This window comes from Helianthus annuus, chromosome 17 (assembly GCF_002127325.2).
Source record: "Helianthus annuus cultivar XRQ/B chromosome 17, HanXRQr2.0-SUNRISE, whole genome shotgun sequence".
Classification (NCBI taxonomy): domain Eukaryota; kingdom Viridiplantae; phylum Streptophyta; class Magnoliopsida; order Asterales; family Asteraceae; genus Helianthus; species Helianthus annuus.
Window position 1 is genome coordinate 73,673,833 of NC_035449.2, and position 14,807 is coordinate 73,688,639.

The 14,807-nt window shown below is 36.2% G+C and overlaps 1 long non-coding RNA gene across 6 annotated transcripts; it reads left to right on the forward strand.

Annotated features, from left to right (window-relative positions):
• LOC110923214 lies at positions 1–3,150 on the forward strand. 6 transcript variants are annotated; one of them, XR_004886007.1, is made up of 9 exons: positions 1–471; positions 565–657; positions 764–1,831; positions 1,932–2,055; positions 2,129–2,304; positions 2,386–2,466; positions 2,551–2,719; positions 2,816–2,856; positions 2,948–3,150. It is a non-coding gene; the product is annotated as an uncharacterized LOC110923214 (long non-coding RNA). The 6 variants fall into 6 exon arrangements; XR_004886009.1 differs by having other exon boundaries at positions 764–1,182; positions 1,719–1,831; positions 2,816–3,047; XR_004886008.1 differs by having other exon boundaries at positions 764–918; positions 1,028–1,831; positions 2,816–3,047.
• Positions 3,151–14,807: the final 11,657 nt, after the last annotated feature.

Below are 14,807 nucleotides of genomic sequence, written 5' to 3' on the forward strand. Positions count from 1 at the left end.
ATAGAATAGGAAGGGGAACACTTTTTAAGACGCTAAAAAGGGCAATATAGTAATTTTACCCCTGAAATACAATTGCCTCTTTCATTGCCATTGTCTGTTCGTGTATACAATTTGCCAAACTGGTGGCCTCCCTCATCATAAATGGAGAATTTGGATGGTCTTCTCCTTCACATACTCCTATCTAATTGGTATAAGTGCATCAAATCCATTTAGTGAGGTCGTTTCTGGTCTGATTTCGATTTGTCTTGATGGAAAGAATCAGTGTGAGCGTCTGATCACTCATCTAGGGTTAGGGTTCCGACTTCGTCTTCTTCGTTTGATGGATTCACTTCCTGCTGCTTCGGTTGCTCCGTTGATGCCGCCAGCTGGAGGTCCCGTGAAATGTAATTGGACGGAGCATACATCTCCAAATGGCATACATCTCCTGATGGATACAAGTACTACTACAACAGAACAACTGGTGAAAGCAAAGTAAGTATTGTTAATTTTTGCAGTTTTTTGTTTTTCATTATATTATCTCTATTTTTTTGGTAGTAAGATTGGAGGTAAATAATTGTGGAACAGTGGGAGAAACCAAAGGAGTTTCGTATGGTTGCATATTTGTGTTTTAGACGAATAACATGAAGCCGATTTCTTCATCCGTATGCGGACAACCAGGTAATCGAGTCATCTTTACCTTGTATATTTCTCTAAATCGTTTGATTCATTTGTATTTTTTATTATTTAATAATATTTTTTTGTGTTGATTTTTGGTTTTAATTAGGTCAGTGAAATTTGAATCGCCTTTTTGAAGGTGATCTGAATCAATGGCCAATTCCCTGGTCCTTGGCTTGATGCTGTCACAAATGTCTAGGTAATGTTTTTTTCTGCAAATTTCTATCTACAAAAGCACTTCTTCCCAATTTATATTCTATCAAAGTAAGTAGAGAATTTAGTTAAATGGTATGCAAGTTCCACAACTCTTCTTGTGAAAACAATGAGATTATTTTTATTGCTTAGTTAACATAACTTCATGGACATAATGCAGAAGCTACGAACTAATGGAAAAGACTCTTAAGGTTTACATATACAAAGAATGAGATAAACCGATATTCCACCGGCCGGAGGCTATGCTAACAGGAGTTTATGCATCCGAGGGATGGTTCATGAAGAATATCAAAGAAAGCAAAAATTTTGTTACTGGTAACCCCGAAAAAGCCCATCTATTTTACATTCCTTTTAGCTCTCGAGTATTGCAATTACAACTATATGTCCCCGGGTCTCATAGTAAAAAGAACCTGCCATAATACTTGAAGAACTACGTTCATCACATGACAACGAGATATAATTTTTGGAATAGAACAGAAAATAAAAAATATCTATTAGATTTATTGATTTTCTTTTGTTATTTTTTTCTGATGATGGTTGGTTTTATTGAGTGCAAATTAATGGAAAAAGTTGCTTCTGATAAGTGTCACAAATGGGTCTTCAAAGAACCTTCAGAATGTGATCAGAGCATATCTAACTATTGGCAAAGTTCTTTTGATGCTGTATGATTCTCCCACACACACTTACACCTTCAAACACACACACACACACACTTTACACTTTCTCTTAGGACTTGATTTGTGTAAAAAAAACATTTGCATTTGGGTTCATTTGGGTCGACTCAGATTATACAACGGGTCAATTTGATTCTGTTCGAATCAAATTACAACCATAAGTTTGCATTGCTGCAGTCATTTTTCAAAACCACTTCTTACAGCAACCGATGGTGCTGATGAAATTGCAATTAAACGTGAAGAAAGGGAAAATCTCGCTCTAAACCACATCACAAAATGCCAACGTGCTTGTGAGTTTTGTACTTTCTATAACATATAGTGATATAATTTATAAGTTTGACCGTCTTTAGTCGACTTAAACAGTAATCGGTGTATCACGTATGTCTTCAGTAGGTAGTAATCTTCACAACCCGATTGCTCGATGGGATACAAAATTTAAAGCCGGTGCTAAAACAGGTTTGCTGCAACCTTTTTCACCGATTGTGGTTGCTGCTGAGGAGGGTGAATGTATCAGGTAAGTTTTGTCTTAATCTTCGTTAATTCACTTTTCTTTTAATTCAATTCATGCGTTTTGATATAATTTGTAGGCCAGGGAACGATTACTCTGATCGAAGGAGATTCCCAACAAAGCCATAACATTAAGCGCGGGGAACTCTTCTATGTATCCGTGTGAATCACCAAGTATCTAATCAACATCGACAACAACGGACGCCTTGTTTTGGCGAAGATTCTACATTCGGTCTTCGTCCCCGGTGAATTGCAGGTGAAATACTAATAACCAATTCGAATACAATCCAATTCAATAATTTTTATGCTAAGTTTCTAATTAAATCTCCGGTTTCAGCTCTTTAGCGTAGGAGGTGGTAACGCAGAGTCATCATTCTACAACGCGTTCAGTATCGAAGTTCTAGAAGCTGCATTTGGTGTAAGCTTCAACAATTTTTAGCAAATAGATTGATGTAGTAATTAATTTAATTTCGAGTGTTATAATGACTTCGAATTGTTGTAGGTTGATCGCGAATCGGCCCATAAAATGGTTGGGCAGCAGAATACTGAGGAGCAAATTAGATCGTTGTCCGGAGAAGATAAAAGTAGCCGTTGGCCTTTTGGCGACCGAAAAGGAAAGGGAAGGGGCACACATATGTACAAGAACGAACCATCTGTGGCGAACGAGAACGGTATCCTCCATGAAGTTGATTCCCTGATCTTCGAGATATCAATGTAGCCTTTTCGCTCTTCAAGTTTGAACGGTTTTGTGTATTTTTTTTTGGCAGTTACTGGACAAATTACTTTCCGATGATTCTGTTTATACTTGGTAAGGGAACTGATACGAAGAGTTACAATTGGTTGATGTGTTTTGGAAGTTCTTTATAAAGGGTATGATGATGATAATTTGTTATGTGTAGGATTAGGATTTCTTACGAGATCACTGGCCATTGTTGCAGCTGTGCCTACAACTCTCACAATTGCTTTCTTAAATGATAGGCATGTTGGCTTTAGTGTTTACCTTTGCGATGTATATTGATATTTTACGGTAATGATGATTGAACCACGGTGTGTATGGTTATTAACTTATTACAGAGTTTTTCAAAAGTTCAATGATCGATCCGAGCTTTTCAACGGCATCGAGAAATACCGCGCTGCATTTCTCGAAGCCGGACCTCAAACGTTCGTTGTACCAAACCATTGGGACGCCGATGTTTTTTTTTACGTAGCTAACGGTATCGATTTCTCACTACATGTTAAAAAAGTAAAGTTAATTCAATAATATATATCGAATCGTGCGTTTTGATATAATTTGTAGATCAGGGAACGATTACTCTGATCGAAGGAGATTCGTGACAAAGCCATAACATGGCATTCCAACCGGATGTTTTTAAGTATTGTTGATAGCGTTTCACGTTTTAGTTCAACCTCCTTACCTATATCTATGGCTACTGCATTTGTATTTGCTTTTTTATGTAGCATCTTTCAGAGTATATAACTCACAGCAGACCCAAGGTGACATTCCCTTTCATTGCATGTTAATTATTTGTGAAATATGATTCATAACTACTCCCTTTCCCAAAATTGTTGGCTCTTAATATGAAAATTCTATACTTTCATTGCATGTTTGTGATCTTATAGGTTTTACGACTATTTTTCGTTTAATGGAATAAAACATTAGAAACCCAGAATGGGTTATAGTTCGTAATAGAAATTATAAGTCTTGGCACCCGCTGCAACGCGCGGGCATTCCCACTAGCGTGTATTATAACTCTCAAATTGTAAACAAATCAAATCTGATTTCTTTAAAGGTGTATAAACCAAATGAACCTCCGTTAGTATACATACACATCTACGGGAATAGGTCACACTGAAACACATTTGAAGCTCGCAACACGTCAAATATAGTAGGTACCAGCCAGGGGCGGACCTGGCTTTGGTCCAGGCGTAGCACGGGCTATGGCTCAAGTTTTTACCAGTAGTTTAAATATAAACTCACTTGGTACTACCGGCTATACGTAAATATATCCCAAGTAACATACTTCATGATTTGTAACCATACTATTTTACAATAAAACACCTCACAAGACTCTTGAACTCAATAAATACCCTTTTCATGTATGTAGTCTTAAAAGTGCTTAAAATGAATTTATCAAAAAACCTTTCATTTACTAAACCATGTCGAAACATTTAAAACCCTTACTTTGGAGGATGGTATAAGCCCAAAATTATTCAAAAGCATTTATAAGCTTATAGAATAACCTAAAACAATTTAAAAAGGGCAAAATCGTACAAACTCACTTGGTATGCTTTCCTTAACTCAATCACTCACAACTAACATCTTTATGTGTTCGAATAGCGTCCTATTATTTCAACATACGTAGAACATAAAAAATACTACATAAAACCCTAATTTAGATATAAATAATCAGAGTAGCGTTCGCGCAGAAAGTGTGTTTTTCCTAGAAAGTCTAGGAAGCGATCTGGTCCATCCGATTGGTGTGTTTAAGGGTTGAGATTAAATCAATGGCAATCTTGTAATATTTGAGTTTAATTAATTGATTGTTTTAAATGAATAGGGGCAATTTTTTCAAATGGCCGTTTTTTTAAATCAATTAGATAACTGCAATCCCTACTTTCATGGGATTTTTCCTCTCTCTCTCCATTATTGATTTGATTTTCTCTCTTTCTCTCTCCAGTCCAACCCTAAACATAATAAAACCTGCGATCTCTACTCCCCCTTGCTGTTGGCGACGCAAAACAGGACCCCAAAAACATTCAGATTTCGGTTCCAAGGCTTGTTGATACCCCTTTTCTTCACTAGGTATTCATATCTTGTGTTGTGATTAAAGTTCTTGAAGTGCATATACGTTTTCGGTCTTAATCTGCTTGTAACTTGGCTGTGTTTTTTCTGTTTTAATTGATGATTGTAGAGAGGCATTTAAAACACAGCGTCAAGAATCTGCTTGCTGTTAAAACACAACGTCAAGAATCTGCTTGCTGTTAAAACACAGCGTCAAGAATCTGCTTGCTGTTAAAACACAGCGTCAAGAATCTGCTTGCTGTTAAAACACAATGGCCTGCTTGCTGTTAAAACACAATGTCAAGAATCTGCTTGCTGTTAAAACACAATATCAAGAATCCTCCAGCAAATCTGCTGACATAGACAACAACATAAAACACATTCAGAGTGTTAAAATGCAAAATAACTGTTAAAACACAACCTGATTATATATTGACTTCAGATTGTTAAAACACACTGACTTCAACCTCTCTGACTGGTAAAACACATCACCAAGAACATGCTGATAGTTTCAGATAAACACATTGACTTGCAGATTTGAATTCGAAAACAATAAAAATTCCGAAAATCATGGAATTTTAGTTAATGAAGATACATTCCAAAAATAAAATTAAAATGTGAAATTACATGATAGCCCTTCTACTTAAAATCCCTCAATGACACGTGTCCAAATCTTATTCCTTCCTAGACTTTCTAGGAAAAATAGACTTTCCACCCAACTCCTACTCACTCTAAATAATCAAATCAAGTAATTAACTCATCTTGATGATCATATACTTGTTTTTTCAACATAGAACATAAAAAAATACTACATAAAACCCTAATTTAGATATAAATAATCAAATCAAGTAATTAACTCATCTTGATGATCATATACTTATTTTTGGTTAACTTTATTTTAATACTTTCGTTTCTAGCAAAATTCCACGTAAATGCAAATATCTCAAATATATTTGAATTTCCATTCACTAAAAATCTCATTTCTAGCACTTATGACCTTCGGTTAATAAATGTGTGTCCAAATTCAATAAAAAATTGTCTTTTGTCAAACTAGTTATTTACTAATAGTTATCGAACAATAATATCAAAACCAAATCATCGCAAATCATCTAATTCCAATAATATTAATGGCTAAAGAAGAGTGTTATACCTTTCTACGTGTTCCATTCGCGTACATAAGATCCTTAAAATTCCGACAAGCAATGCAAACTAAATATACCATTTTGTTCATTTTTTCGTGACAAAACATTTATCCAGTCATGGATTGCACCTAAAACCCCGCTAAGTCCACCATGCAACACAATCAAGTCCAGATTTTTCGCACCAGAAAACTGTTACAAACTGATTAGTGTCAAACCCGTACCTTACGATATTTGATCATAATTTCCTTTGATAAGACTGCAAGGCTACTGCCCAAAATTCAGCTCCTTCCAACGGTCGGATTTCTAGGAACAACTTAATTTTTTAGACAACATTTTTAATTCCAAAAATCCGAGCAGTTGCGTTTTGAGCTAGAAAAATCATACCAATGAGTCTTATCTAGCAAATCCGAACGTTGGGAGTGACTTTTGATGAGTTAGCAAGCTCCTTTCAAATAATGAGGATGATCCAACGGCTAGATTCTCCGGAAATCAACCTGCACCAGAGTTGTGCTTTTAGGACTGAAAACTTAGATTCGAGTTTTAAACTTTTTCGGTCATTAACACGACTTTATACGTGGGTCGAAGGTAAAAGGATCTTATCGTGATGATTCTCATGTTGAGAAATGGTTTCTAGCCAAAAACCTGACTACGACCATCATCAAATCGATGCGAACCACCTTGAACCACCGTGCCGAACCATCATCTATTTCTCTCAACTTCCCTCTACCTTCTCTCTCTAATTTTCCAGCCATTTTTTCATATAAATGAGTTGAAAATTGCTTCTTTTACATGGGAGTATTTGATAATTATCATTTACATCTTGAAGTCTGATCTTTTGCAAAATAATCTCCAAAGCTTCATTGTTTGAAATCCTTAATGCTTAAACTTTGCGAGTAACATAAAGTACACAATAAAATTGAAACACACACAAACGAGTTTTAAGGTAAAAACCAAATAAATACTAGAGTAAAGTACAATTATAGTCCCAGTGCTTAACACCCAATGACATGTTGAGTCCCTATTTGGAAAAATTGAACAATCAAGTCCTTGTGGTTGTCAATTTGGATCAATAAGGTCCCTGCTAACATAATTGGTTGGTTGACTGTTAGTTGATCGGTAAAATGACTAATCTCATACCCAGAAAAAAACCCACCATTAACTAGAACCCGACCCACTAACATGATCCATACTTCAATTCGGCCGAACCAAGATCAAACCCTCAAACATCAATGTAAGACCCTAATACATAAACACCAAAAGAATGCAGCCGAAATATGAACTTTTAAATTTCTTTAGTTATAAACATTCTAACATACTTGTAAATCCTTTTAATTGACTCTTTTACAATAAATACATTCTTCATCCTCATTTGTGAATAAAATATGACAAACGTTTACTAAACTACATGACCACATGCTCCCGTACAATCCATGACATGGCTCTTTCTTCAACCGCTTTCACTCCATAATGATGATAATTTCGTGTAACCTGTAATCACCACATACACCCGTATCATTAGTAATTGGTGACGTAATACAAAATCTCAATATATGTAATAAAACGACCACGTCACATTCTTTCTACTTATGCCAATACTCTCGGTTATCTATCTGAGTACAATCTTGCATCCCAACGTCACATCTTCATAAAGCCAACAATAGTATACCTGCACTTTCATTTCATCCTCAAGACAACATGGTTAGCAACGTTAATACTCAAACACATTAAAGCCATGTATACATACACAAGCCCTATTCTTTCGTGTATAATAAATCCGACTTTATACTTAGATACCTCCCTGTCCAAACTATTACATACAACTTACATTCTTGCATATTCATACTAACAAATCTTAGTCATAAACATATCTATTCCAAACATATAAGTCTCAAACATATCAAACACTTGGTGTCCATACTACCATCTAAGCATAATGGACAACCCATTCATTCTTAATTACCTAACTCATGTCATTAAACATCAATTTCCTACTAATCAACAAATATCATTCATATGTAAACATCTAACATAGCCCATCGCTGGTTCCTTTCAATCCACCCATCCTCTTGACTAAACACACACATGGGCTACATCCAAGTGAGGATTCTCACAACCATTCACCATGAACCTTCTTCATTATGCTAAATTTTCACATAATTAGTATCAATTCACGCAAATTCAACCATTTCCACCTAATTCATACATGAATTCTTACAACAATCAAGATGAACCCTGAATCTTTTATAACACAAATCATCTCTAGTAAACTTTTTACTATCAAATGAGAATTTACAACATACCTCATAATTGTCATCCATATATGATCATAATTTCTCCAACATGCAAACATTTGGGCTCAAATCCTTCTCCAATATCATGATTTATGGTGGTTTGGGGAAGAACCCTCTTTTCTTCTCCATGTGTATGTTGACACACACCATACACACATTATGTATTTTTATTTAGTTTCCCCCACTTTCCACTTTCGGTCCCTTTAATTGGGTTTTTGGTAAATTACAACCACACACCCATTTCCTTTCATACTAACCCTTATGTTTTTAACTAGGTTACATAACTAAGATTTTATTTTAATTTCATGCAATAAAATAATAAAACACTCTATTAAATTCAAGTTCGGTTTTGGGGTGTCACAATCAGATTTGTTTCAAAAACATCATACCCTGGACTTCAAGAACATCATACCTAGAAAAACCCGAGAAGCCATTAACGACAATAAATCTTTAACAAAAACTGTAACACCCCGTGTTTCGGAAGTCAAAGTCAAAGTCAAGATTGAAGTCAAAGGAAGAAAAGATTGCTAATTGCAATCTGGCTCTCCTTGCTCAATTCCTGTTTTGACTTCTTTGACTTATAGATTAGTATATTTTATGTTTTGCGTTAGTTGTATTATATGGAGTAATTGTTAAGAATCGCAGTAATCGATGTATATTTATCGCTATGAATCGCCTTACGACTGTGAGCAATAGGAAGTAGCAATGCGATAAAGTCAAGTAAACGCTAATCGAACTAATCTAATCAACATTGCGCTCGCAACTCGAATTACGCATTTTTGGTGATTGTTATACGTGTGTGTGCCTTATGTGTTACTTGTGCATGTTTATTTATGTTATGTGTGGTAATCAATCGAATCGCAATCGAACTCAATCACAATCGAATCGCAAACGCTAAACGAATACGAAATAAGAATGATTGTATGTTGATATAGTATGATAATTAATGGAGAAGAGATAGCGCGAGATATGAGTAGTTGGGATTAAAAGTAATTTGACTAGGAAACTCTATCGCATCGCAACGCTCGCAATCGAAATCGAAACAACAAAACTCGTCGCACCGAACACTCGAATCAGGCGACCGATCGATCAGGCAACCAGCCGATCGACCAGCCGTCCAGGCGGACTGTCGTCCGATCGGACAGGTTGTCTGATCGAGCTGCCGGGCCGATCGACCAACCCTTTCCTCTTTAGGAACTCTATAAATACCTCCTGTCACTTTCATTCTTTCCACTTTTGGCAAAGTGACATCCGAACCCGTGCTCCTCCTCACTTTTCCTCAGATTTCTCTCAATTCCGGTAAGATCTCGTCCTAAATATTGTACTTCCTTAATCTACACGCACTCCTACACCTTTCTATCTTTTGAATCTTAACTTTAAACCGTGAAATCATCAAGATTCAAGGTATTCTAGGATGACGTCATCATGTGTTCTTGAAGAACTTCATGACTTGGCCTCAATCCACCAAGAATAACTTGGATCTAATCGATTTCCACATAAACTAACAAAGATCTTTCATAGATCTAAACATATTCACAATAAAAAGGATTGAAAGATGGTTTTCAAACTTTCTTTCAACTCTTTTACACTCAATGCCTTCAAACCGATAGAAACGGAGCTTTTGCCGACCTACTACTTATTCTAGTGGTTGTGGCGAGATTCGGACTCTATCCACGAGGTTTACCGATTTCGGGTTAAACATGAACCACCATCTCGAACAGTTCACTAGTCGGATTTGGGTGATTCCTGTCCGATCAGGAGGACCAAGTATTGACAAGTTCCTGTTGTTTGACTCGTTATCAAAATGCCTCGATAAAACGACAAACAATTAAAACAACCTGGTGTAAGACGAACAGGTCGACCAGGACGGAGTGCCGTCCGATCGGACTGCTGTCCGATTGAACAGCCAATCCGATCGACTGGCCAAACCGAACGACTTGCATCTTGGGACCCACACTTAAACTATTCACCAACATTTGAAGTCTGATCGTTGAACGAGCTGTTGTCCGATCGAACTACCATCCGATTGGGCTACCCGCCTGAACATGTGACAATTAGGCTTCAACACTTGACAACTTTCAACATGTTCAATGCAGTAGGAATGCCACCCGATCGAACTGTTGTCCGATCGAGTGACGACCTGCTGTGAACTTGTTCTCACTGAAGTGCCCAACCGAACGGGTTGCCGGCCGATCGAACGACTCCGACCGACCGACCTGAAAGGTAGAGACACTTCAATGTTTTAAAATGCTACAACAAAAACTTCAAAAGTCAAACCATCATACACAAACACATCCTTCTCAAAGGAAGAAACAATCCACTCGAACAGTCATTTGACCGGATTACTGTCCGACCAGACCATTGTTCGAACGGATTTCCATTCGCACGACCGGTTGTCCGATCGGACTACCATCCGATCGAACTGCTGTCCGACCCACTCTCATCTTGTATCGTTTTACGCATCACTTATCGTTATGCTATTAATCTATTCAAGCTAAACCCTACTCTCTAGCGCTCCCTTCAATCCATCAACCGCTGTGAGTATACTCGATCCCTTTTCGCTTTACGCACTTTTGGGTGTTACAGACGTTACTTATACGAAAACACATCGAACACACTACGCAATACTTTTAACGCTAACCGTTACCACATGTTATACGTGACTTAATGAATGCTTGTTTGTTATGTTTACACATGGAATGCTGTCTACCTGCCTTAGCAACGATAGTACTATAGTTTGGACTCAGCACCCATTCACACGGGGGTTGTTAAGGACAATTATTTGCGTGGATTACAGTGGTGATCATGTATTACGAACAGCATTGGGCAATCAACCCGCAGTCATTGGTATCGATAGGTTCATGTCGATAACTAACATGCTTTGTTTTACTCAGTGTACGTGCTGGTTATGCGTAAACTTTTTCGAAATCTATATGCTATTATCAAACTTGTATGCTCGCCTTTACACTATGTGTATTGAATTTTATTTTAATGTATGTGACAGGTGCTTAAGGTGTCTATTTGCTTGGAAATCAAGGCTAGGAAAGAGTCTTAGTGACCAACAAATAGTTGTCTGTACTAAAGAAGCCTGAGTGGTCGAAACAGAACAATTTGCCTAGATTTGTCTGTAATAATTTGTTTGCCTTTTAAGACATGGTATGGGACATGTTATTTTAAATTAATTGGTAATGATAATTGTATGGAAACTTCTGGACAATCTGTTTCGCTCAGTGCCATGGCCCGATGTTTCCGCCATTGGTTGGGGTGTGACAAAAACCCACAAAAATCGCTTCAAATCCTACAGTAATCCACTATAACGAGTCTTTGCTTTTATCCAGTAATCAAACCTTTCTCTCCCTCTCTTCCCCCAATTCGAACTCAATCCCTTCACTTATTACCATAATTTCACAACCTGTAAGACCCTTATATATCATTTGAGAATTTATTTGATATTTATAATAGTCAAAGTGTTGTATTTGCAAAACGACATTCATATAAGTTTTCAAACACTTCAAAATACGGTCACTAACGTTTCAAAATATATTGTTAGGACACAACCTACTTGACTTTCAAACCATACAAACCATATGTACAAACGTATGATAACATACTCTAAAGTTGTTATGACAAAAGTCTTGATTTGGTCGCGGAAGCTTTGATTTAAGTGTGTATTCGGTTCATTCCTACGCTTGAGCGTCGCGTGACGCGAGCAATCGTTTTCAGCAGCAAGTTTGTTTAAAGATCCTACACATTTCCAGCTCAACTAATCTTTACTAAAACGGACATAACTTGTCCGTTATTGATCCGAATGAGGTCCCGTTTCTTCCTACGTGACCGTAATTCGATACTCTATAATATGGAATCAAAATCCAACATCTGAAGGAACAAATTCCTTAAATTTAACCGCTCGTCTTTCAACAATTTCAAGTTATTTTGACCCGTTATGTTTTTAAACATCAATTTAGTCAAAATAACTATCCGTTTTATACTAGTATCACAACCTCAAATGTTTACGACTTACATTCAACGATACCATTCTCGGCTAACAACTATCATGTTTATTAATTTAAAATCTGGCTTTATTTCAACAACTTTAAACGTGCAACCGTTCCGGTTTGCATCAAGACATCATTTCTCCCTTTTATCTTATGTTAGCGAAATCCTTCGCTTCCTTTTTACCAAAGATTCATTACTTCGGTCGTTTTGACCCGCTTGGTTTCATTGGCGACATCCATCGCTTTAAATTACCAAACTCTCATTGATTGAGTCCATTTCACTCATTCGCCTATTATAGTGAAATCCATCACTTTCTATATTTCTTCTAACTTGTAGTTAGAAGTTAAGTAACCCGATTGGTTTCGTCGACGAACTCTATCGCTTTCACATAACCAAACATGTATGATTCGGATCACTTTGACCCGTTTAAACCTTAAAGTGGACTCCACCACTTCCATGGTTTATTTAACACTATACACTAGTTATTTCAGCCGGTTAATACATACGGAAATCCTCCATTTCGGTAATAACCAACCTTCATAACAATTTAATCATTACAAAATTAACTAAACATAAAGTAATAACAATGATCTACGAAGCACATAGCCACGTACCTTTTCAAGCTTTCCTTCCAAACGGTTATCCGATCCTCCTTGATTACTTGAAGTTCCACCCAAATTTCCTATAGAATTCAATTTGGATACATTCCTTAGAACTCATAATTCTATAATCGACATTAAATGTTTTCAACTTAGTCATATAAGTGATTCTTTCATATAAATCAATATTTCTTGATTCACTTAGACATTTTGTCGAATATCTTGAAGGCGAGATCATTACTATGACATTACCATGTTCATTAGTAACTAATTAACCATATCAAAGAACCCTTTTCATACTTATATGACAAGAATAACATGAACAACACTTGAACTTGCATCATAACAATCAAATAACATTAATCATCACAATGATTCAAGCATCTATCACAAAACCCTTTTCATCAATTTCTTGCCTAAGACTTGTTCTTAGACCTATAATCATCCTAATTTAATCAAAACATCAATCAATTTTCCAATAATTGCAGTTATAAGAATTTATGTGAATTAACAATATCATCAAATCTAAGAAACTGACATACCTTGTGATCTATTCACTTGTAGGATCACAATTCTAGCTTGGAATCGATTGAAATTTAGTTTCTCTCTTTGATTTTGAGTAGAATATGATGAATTAGGGTTTTGAAGAAGAGCTAGGTCGCCCCTGTAGTTTTGATCGATCAGGACACACACACAAAGTGTGTGTTCTGATGTTTATCAAGAATTTTAATAAAACATCTTTCAAACTTGGCACCTTTAGCCCCTCTAGTTTCTAAGTCTTATAAAAGAGTTAAAATTCTTTGATTTCTCATCTCTTATAACAAGGTTTTAACTAGGTTAATTATTCCTAGTTTTTAAATATCACTATTTTATTATTAATATTATAACTCATACATGTACACCAACATATATAGTTTTAATAAATTAGGGGTGTTACAAGTCTACCCCCCCTTAAAAAGGATTTCGTCCTCGAAATCGTAATATATATATATATCGAATAAGGAAGGGCATAAGCGTCTCATCTATTTTTCGGACTCCCAAGTGGTGTCCGATCCCTTCCGGTGTTCCCATTTAACTTTAACTTAGTTGATCTCTTTATGTCTTAAGCTATTAACCTTTTGATCAAGAATTTCGATAAGCCTTAAAACATAATTCAATTTATCGTCAACTTCAATGTCGTCATAACTTATATAAGTTGTTTCATCAGCTAAGTACTTTCACAAATGTGAAATATGGAAAGTACTGTGTATACTTTCCCATACATGCTACGATTTTGAATGGCCCAATAAATCTTGGACTTAATTTCTCCAAATCGGATAACCCCTTCCCACAGGGATACTTTTAATGTAACTATATTACCAACATAAAACTTGATTGGTCTTAGTCTTTTAGTCACGTAAGACTTTTATTGATCTTGGGCAAGATCACCTAATTCTTTTATTAGTGCTCCTGACTATGTATTTTTGGGCTAATTCTAGTGGACCCACTTCATCCCAACACCCTAGTGTTTAATACTTTCTGTCGTAAAGCATTTTGTATAATAAAACATTCCAATACTGGAATGGTAGTTATTATTATCTAAAAATTCAATTAGTGGTAGATAGACATCTCCTTTATCGCCAAACTCGATAATACATGCTCATAGTATGTCTTTGAGCATTTAAATAGCTCTTCCGTGTTACCCATCGGTCTACGGATGATATGTCGTACTAATGCACAAATTAGTACCCATCTATTCTTTGAAAATCGTGCCAAAAGTTTGAAGTGAACCGTATATCTCTATTCGATAGAATAGATACTGGCACTTCATGGCCGGATATAATTTCATTCGTGTATACTTCCAACATCTTCTTAGAAGTGTATGTTTCACGAATCGAAATAAAATGAGCACCTTTGGTCAGTCTATTAATTACTAACCATCTGGCATCTAATCCACGTGTTATTCTTGG